The 8,083-nt window shown below is 49.0% G+C and overlaps 1 long non-coding RNA gene across 2 annotated transcripts in view; it reads left to right on the top strand.

Moving 5' to 3' along the window:
- The window catches only part of LOC136851304 (uncharacterized), a 6,533-nt gene extending 4,287 nt beyond the window's left edge, over nucleotides 1-2,246 (top strand). For both annotated transcript variants that reach the window (XR_010856836.1, XR_010856835.1), the window contains exons 2-3: nucleotides 1,297-1,687; nucleotides 1,944-2,246. This is a non-coding gene — a long non-coding RNA (uncharacterized lncRNA). The remainder of the gene's footprint in view (nucleotides 1-1,296; nucleotides 1,688-1,943) is intronic.
- Nucleotides 2,247-8,083: the final 5,837 nt, after the last annotated feature.

Here is an 8,083-nt window from a genome sequence, read left to right as displayed (position 1 = left end):
TACTGTATATATATATAAATATAATTATATATGTATAGATATAGATATAATTATATATATTATATATATACAGTATATTAATATATATATCATCTTCTTTTAACATGCTTTTTTCCCATTTTTGTATGGGGTAAGCACGATGCCTTCTTTTGAAGGACTTTTGATTTGGCTTTGGGGTAGACCATAGTCTCGATCGGCTGCCCTGCCTGACATCGCTTAGACCCCGGTAACGTATGGTACATGTATCATACCAGACCCAACGCCCTTTCCCCCAGCAGCGAGAAGTTGGTGCGCGGGTAGGTCGAGAGCTCGAGACGTGCGAGATGTTTGTTATGTTTTTAGAAGATGTTGGTGGCTTTGTTTTGTGTGTGTATTTAGTCTAACACCCATTTGCTTTTAAGCAAACCTATCCGTTGATTACATACATAATCCTGGGGTGTCTACACGGATAGCAAAGTGTCCGCCTCTCTGATCAGTCGACTGGATTTGAACCGAACCACAGACCTCACGAGTCCGAAGCTGCTGCTGTAACCGATTGCCATCGAGGCTCCATATTTAATATATATATATATATACATATACATATATATATATATATATATATATATATATATATATATATATATATATATATATATTTGTAATCCTTTGAAGTATTTGATTTATGAGCATGAGTCATGGTACAGTACAGTGTCTTCGGATAATAAACTCTTAGCATTTGAAAATAAGTTGCTCAGAAGAATATTAGGAATTAACTGCAGGGATAGGATATCAAATAACATTCAATTAGAGAAGTAACAGGGGTGCAGCCGGTCGATGAGTATGTTAGGTTCTCACGCTGGAAGTGGCTAGGCCGTGTGTATAGAAGACAGGGAATAGTACGAGATACACTGGGTTGGGTTGCCCTTGGTAGAAGAGGTAGAGGGAGGTCAAACGAGATGCGGTTAAGGACACTGAGGCAGGAGACCTCTGTTGGGGAGATCTTAAGGAGTTAGCCCAGGGCAGAATGTGGTGGCGTGAGTTCATCGAGCCCTATGCATCACTGTGGGTGCCACAGGAAATGATTGATTGATTGTATGGGATATGCAAGTGCTGATTGCACCTGCTTGTCTCATACAAAGCCAGCAAACTCACCTCAAATTAGAATAAAACGAATAACCAAAGAGTAAAGAAAGCTTGTTTGTCAGGTCAACTAGATCTTCCATTTAGTTTCCCTATTCCTTGCCTAATAACCCCCTCAAATCTTAATCCTCTTTTTCCTGGAAACAGTGATTCTCACTCTCTCTTCTCTCACAGGACACTGGTATTGGGATTAGCCGATTAACTCCACCAGCATAGACAGAGGACACCATTAATGAGGAGAAAGTTGATGCGAGAACTGACTGGACCTTCCAGGGCTTGGTGCCAGAAATTAAAGTGCAATGCCATGTGCAAACTGCATGGCTCCAACTCCCATCATGCATTTGTGACCCTTGGGTCAGACCCTACAAAAGGGAGCTGCTGACTGTGCCTGAGAGAGACCAACTAGAGATTTCGAGATACAGACGAGAAGCACACAGCCTCCCTTCTTTGCCACACTTTTACCTCTTAACCTAGTGTCTGCCAGTCATAGCTTTGCCTCCCCCCCTACCAAGTGCCATAGTCCGTCGTCAGTAGCCTACAGAGACATCCTTGAGGACAAGGCAATGTGAGATGATGAGATTGCAGGTCACCTTTCCCTCTTCTATCACTAATTTCTATCATATCTTTCTTTTCCATACCTGGAGTGATAATTAGTGACCTTTTTGTTGATTATTATTTTGCATTGATAGAATTGTTATTATTGTGCTTTTATTTGAGTATCTTTTGTTAATATTTATGAGAGAGGAATCCCCTGCCTTCAGCAGAACCTCCTCAGTACCAAGATCCATTCATCAGGTAACGTCTTGACTGTATCATTGCAGATCAAACCTGACGCTGTGGACCAATTCTGCCCCAATTGTATGCTGCCATCATGCCCACTAAGATGGGCATGTTCTTGCAGAATTTTCCTGCATCGAGTGCCAAGAAGGCTCTCTCACCCATAAAAGTAATTCAAGTACCCCATCAGCTGCCTTCAATATTACAGACTCATGTTTGGCTTGTGTTTTGTCCCCTTTTAAAGTAATTGTAATGAAGTGTTTTCTAAGTATCACACATTGTTGTAATGTATCAGGACCCTAGTGGGCCTCCACAACCTTGAATTTATCAATACATTCCTGTCATTATCTTGGGATTTTCTCTTATAATTACCTGTAGAATTGATTAACTGAATGATATTGCTGCATGTGGAAACATGGTCAGATGCAACCTTCTCCCCATCCTTGTGCCAGTGAACTCAAGAGCCCACATTCACATGTAGCACTTGGCGACTTGGCCTAACACATATCTCACACGTTACATAATAGTGCAAAAGATTGAACTTGCAATGTCCTAATTAGCATTTGCTAGAGGAATATTGCAAGACTGAAACAAACCTGATTTTTGAGTGAAGAGCCATCATACACATACAATTGGACAGAAAGGTACACAGTGTAAGAATTTAATTTCATGTCATACCATTGATAGGACCATTCATGAAAGGGAATTTGTAACTAACCAGAGTGAATTGCATGCAACTGAAAGTGTATGAAGTTCTATCAGCCACCAAACGAAGAGTTGCCATTCACACATGAGTTTGCTGCTATGCATGTTAGCAAATTTGCATGTCTTAAGTGATAGGACTTAGCTAGGCAGTGCAATGAAGTGTTTACAGAAGGGAAAGTGTGACTGATTCCTGCATAAGTGTTTCTGACAATCTGGAGTCTGAATAGATAGGAACACAGAATCTGGCAACCACAGTTAGGAACAACAATTAGGGAGCTAGGAATACAGAACATTTGGCCTTGCTAATATTGAATTTCCCAGTTCATTTACACAAGTAGAAATTTTGCATTGAAGATTACTGAATTGATTTTCACCGCTTGCCCCATTAAGGTAGAAGTAGAGTTGTGTTACTGGAATTAGTATAAGTTCTGGGCATCTCAGAAGGCAGATAGGGTTCGAGACAGAAAAACTGTGTCAGCTCTGAACAAGGTGAGCATGTGCAGAAGCCCAGTCTGCTGAGAGATTGTTTGCTAAAGTTCCAAAACTCCCTGCACGAGACTTGGAAATTCCGTTACACTCTCCTACCAAAATGATCTTTCAAACGTTTCATTCATCCCATTCATTCAATGTACAATTCACATTTTTACTTGTATGCAAAAGAAAAACTATTTCATTTAAGGACTCCCTTTGGTTGATTGATTTTAGTTAAGAATGTACATGCACATGAACTAATGAAAAAACGCTAAATTAAAACCCCACCAACCACGTGTAAGCCACTCACGGTAATTTCTACACGTCTCTCATTTCTAAAACTCCATTGAGGCTTACACCCTAATATTTTGATTGATTATTGACTGATGAACACACTCATGACGAGCTGCTTTAATTGATTGACGAACACGCTTATGATGAGCCCCTCTTGATTGATTGATGAACATGCTCATGACAAGCCCCTCTTGATTGATTGATGAACACGCTCATAATGAGCCCCCTCTTGATTGAACCTTGATTGAATATGTTCGTGATAAGCCATTTTAATTAGCACAACAGCAGTGAGTTCTGTAGTAACCCCCCCACAAAAGAGTTACTCCTCTCGCACTGAGTGCCAGAATTGATTGTTCAAGAGTTCTATGGAACACCCCCCCCACACAAGGCACCTCAAAGGGCCTGGGTATTTTGACTGATTGATTAATTGATTGATGATTGATTTAACCTACAACCTCTACACTATAGCCAGTACCGTCTGTGTGCACATTATCCTCGTTCATTGAACAAAACTTGAGCTCTCTGAACACGCACCCTGAGTGCCATTTAAAGAAGTGCCAATGCCTGTGCCTGTGCCTGCACTGTCTAACTCCGAAGCAACATATCGCTCATAGAACACAAATCCATCATGGAGCTTGGGAAGAGTGCAGGGCTAAAGGGAATGAGCTCCACCAGTGGGCTGATGAGCAGCTTAAGCTCCTGAAGGAGGAACAATAACAGAAAATGAAGAAGAAAGAAAGAAAATGGAAGAAAGACAAGCAGGAGAGGAAGAACAAAGACATGACCTTGCCCTCAAAGAGAAGGAACTAAAGATTGAGCAAGCGAAACAAGCTGTGCTGACGCCCAAGTGGGCACTCCCTCGGCCAGTCCAACTCCCTCCATGAGTTACCATTCCTTCCTACCTCTCATCCATCCATTGGTCCCAATGTGGGCTGAGGACGAGCCAGAAGCATGGCTTGATCACATGGAAGACCTCGTAACGACGTACTCCCCTTCTGCTGCTAAAATCGCCTTGCTGCTCACTAAACACCTGGACAGCAAAGCCTTGGCCACATTCCGTGCCTTAGATAGAGGGCACAAGGGCGACGTGAATGAGGTACGGCAAGCCGTGATCAAGGCGTATGAGATTATAAGAGGTGCAAAAGAAACGAGCAGGTAAAAGTGAACTGCTGCTTTATTCAAGGTCCAGGCGGATTATATAGCGGCTGACTGGCGTTGGGCCATGGAAAACATGGAAGCAAGGGTGACCTGAGGTCAATAACAATTTTAATAAATAAATACAGTGAACGAATACAATTTACAATGTAAAAATAGACAGAATTAAAGTTGAGTATAATCCTGATGCCTGCGAAAGAAGAAATACATGGCACATAGTTGATGGACAGATAAATAATTACATACACAGTTTAAACGATTGAATTTTACGTGACCTGGCCCGTCAAGTGTGAGGAATTGTAGGTACAAAGAAAATGGGCCATCATCAAAGAAAACTTGCTTAGCGGGGACTTTATAAAAACAACATGATCAGCAGAGACTGCACAACATGGCTTTACAAATACTCCCCGCCTCCCCCCCCGCAAGACGTAGGTAACGTCTGATTAGTCGGCATATCTGCTGGGGCGTTGAAGGGTGCCCCGGTTGCGTGAGGACAATGGAGGGATGTCCTGTGTGCGAGGGTGGCTGAATGTGGGTGTGGGTGGCCTTTTCTGGGGGCGGCCGCGTTTCCGCTTCTTGCGAGGGCCCGGTTGCGGCAGTGGCTGTGCCGGCGGAGGGTGTGGTGTGCTGACGGCTGTGTCCTCCTCCAGGAGGGCGGGCTTGACCCAGTCGATTGACACCCAATCATTCCTCCAGTGGAGTGCGAGCAGGAATGCCTTGCTGGTCCGCTCCAGCATGCGGAAGGGCCCCCTGTAGGGCCTGGTCAGTGGTGGGCGGATGGCATCATCTCTGACGAAGACGTGGGTAGTGGAGGCCAGCCCGTGCGGCGTGAAGGTGGCCGATGTCGGTATATGTCCTCTTGTAGGGGGCAAACTTGCCGACAATTTCTCGAAGCCTCTGGACCGATGGGTTGTGGCGATCCTCTGTCACTAGTTCGCCCGGGACCACGAGGGGCTCGCTGTAGGTTTTCTTGGCTGCGGAAGGGGCGCCGTCGGCCCTGGGGGCGGTTCTCAACCCGAGGAGGACCCACAGCAGATGGTACTTCCAGTCCTCGGCGGTACAGCGGGCCATAAGGGACCAACCTCAGGGACCTGTGAAAATGCTCGACCAAGCCGTTGGCGGCTGGGTTGTAGGCCGTGGTGGTGTGATGAGCTGTCCCCAGCAGCTGGGCCAGGGCGGACCACACCGGACAGGAAGGCGGGCCCTGTCGGTCGTGATGTGGTCAGGACGCCGGCGCTGATCCAGCTGGAGAGCAGGGCCTCAGCGCAGGTGCTGGCGGTGGCTTCTTGCATTGGCGTGGCTTTGGGCCACCTTGTTGAGCGGTCTGCCACCGTCAGGAGATATCTGGACCCACCTGACTGGGGAAGGGACCCGACGACGTTGATGTGCACATGGCGCGGAACTGCGGGAAGTTAACCCAGGATTTGGTGTACGCCCCACCTTGCTGGTTTGGCAATGCAGGCACTGTCTCGCCCAGGTCCTCGGGTCCTTCTGCACCCGTGCCAGACAAACTTCTCTGACAGCATTGGCCTGTCGTTCTGCCGGAGGGTGTGACAGGCCGTGGATGATGCTGAATACCTTGGCGGCGGGGAGGCTGGCACTAGGGGGGCTGACCAGGTGCTGACGTTGCAGAGGAGATTTGGGCCCCCGGGTTCGAGGGGCACGTCCCTCCACTTTAGGGACGTGATGGCGGTGCGGTAGGCTGGGGTCTCTGGGTCGGCGGCCTGCTCCCTGGCGAGGTCTTCGTAGTTGATTCCCAGCTGCACCGCATTCAGCTCGACTCTGGAGAGGGCGTCCGCTACAGGGTTTTTCCTGCCGGGGAGGTATTTGATGGAGCAAGTGAACTCGGCGATGGCCGAGAGATGCCGTTGCTGCCTGGAGGACCATGCATCCCCTTGCTTGGTGAAGGCGTGGACCAGCGGTTGGTGGTCCGTATAGATTGTGAAGGGCAGGCCCTCCAGGAGGAACTTGAAGTGCCGGACTGCACGGTACACTGTGCAGAGTTCCTGTTGAAGGTGCTTTAGTGGGCCTCAATGGGGTTGAACTTCTTGCTGAAGAAGGCGATGGGCTGGGGGGGCGCTGTTTATGACCTGCTCCAGGACAGCACCACAGGCGACGTTGCTGGCGTCCGTTGTCAGCTGGAGGGGGGCGCTGGGATCCTGGTGGGCCAAGGCGGTTGCCTTGGCGAGGGTGGCCTTTGTCAGGAGAAGGCCTGCTGCTGGCTGGGTCCCCACAACAAGGATTTTGGTCGGCCTTTCAGGGTCTCCATCAAAGGGGCCGTGGTGTGTAATGATTTCGGGGATGAACGCCTCCCAGTAGTTCACCATCCCGTGAAATTCTTGGACGGCCTTGACGGAGGTGGAGATGGGGAACCTGGTGACGGCTGCGACTTTGGATGTGAGCGGACGGACGCCATCTGGGGATACCTTCGTGGCCCAGGAAGTCGGCTTTCTGTACGCCGAAGGTGCATTTGTCAAAACTTATGACAAGGCCGTTCTCCCTGCAGGTGCCTTTGGACTGCCCGGATGTGTTTCTGGTGCCTTGTGGGACCTGGAAAATATAAGGATATCATCTGCCTCCGTAGCAGACAGAACTTTAGGTCCCCAGGATGCTGTCCATGAGCTGTTGGAAAGTCGCCCCAGCGTTCCTCAGGCCGAATGTAGAGAAGGCAGAGCACATAGGACCGGAAAGGCGTGATGATGGCAGTCTTTGCATATCCTCTGGCGTGACTGGTACCTGAAAAATAGGATTTCAAGAGATCCAACTTAGTAAATATTTTGGCCCTGTGGAAGGAGGCCATGAGGTCCTGTCATGTTCGGCAGGGGATAATGGTCAGGTTGCACAGGTTGAGTCGCCTGTAGTCGCCCAGGGTCTCCAGGAACCATCGGTTTCTGCACCATGTGGAGGGGGAGGCCCACGGGCTGGAGGCCTTCTTGCAGATTCCCATCCGTTCCATTTCAGCGAATGCGTCCTTGGCCTCCTGAAGGCGATGAGGGGGAAGCCTCCGGAACTTCGCATGTGCTGGGGGGCCCTTTGTTTTTATGTGGTGATATATGCCATGTTTGGCTGGGGCCCCGGAGTTTTGGCAGAACTCGGGCCTGAACACATCAGGGAACTCCGTCAGCAGCTGCAGTACTGGCGGGGGCGGCAGAGCAGATGGTGGGTGCCTTGGGTCTCGTTGCCAACAGGGGGACTGGCAGAGTCTGTATCTAGGAGGCGTTCCGACCAACGCGACTGCCAGCCCGGCGCGCCAGGAAATCCACATCCAGGAGCAGGGTCCTAACGTCCGCAACGACGAAGTCCCAGGAGTACCTCCAGCCAAGGATGGAGATCGACAGGGGCCTGGTTCCATAGGAGAGGATGGGGGACCCGTTGGCGGCCGTCAGGGTGGCAGCCGGGTCCGGTTCCTGCTTGTGGTCCTCTCTAGATGACGGGAAGATTGATCTAATGGCCCCCGTGTTGACCAGCATCATCCTGCCGGAGACGGTGTCGTGGACGTGAGAAGCCTATTGGTTCTGGGCCCCAGGGTTCTTCTGAACCATGGCGACCTGTCCTGCTG

This window comes from Macrobrachium rosenbergii, chromosome 23, assembly GCF_040412425.1.
Source record: "Macrobrachium rosenbergii isolate ZJJX-2024 chromosome 23, ASM4041242v1, whole genome shotgun sequence".
NCBI lineage: Eukaryota > Metazoa > Arthropoda > Malacostraca > Decapoda > Palaemonidae > Macrobrachium > Macrobrachium rosenbergii.
This window is presented reverse-complemented; position numbering and strand designations above follow the sequence as displayed.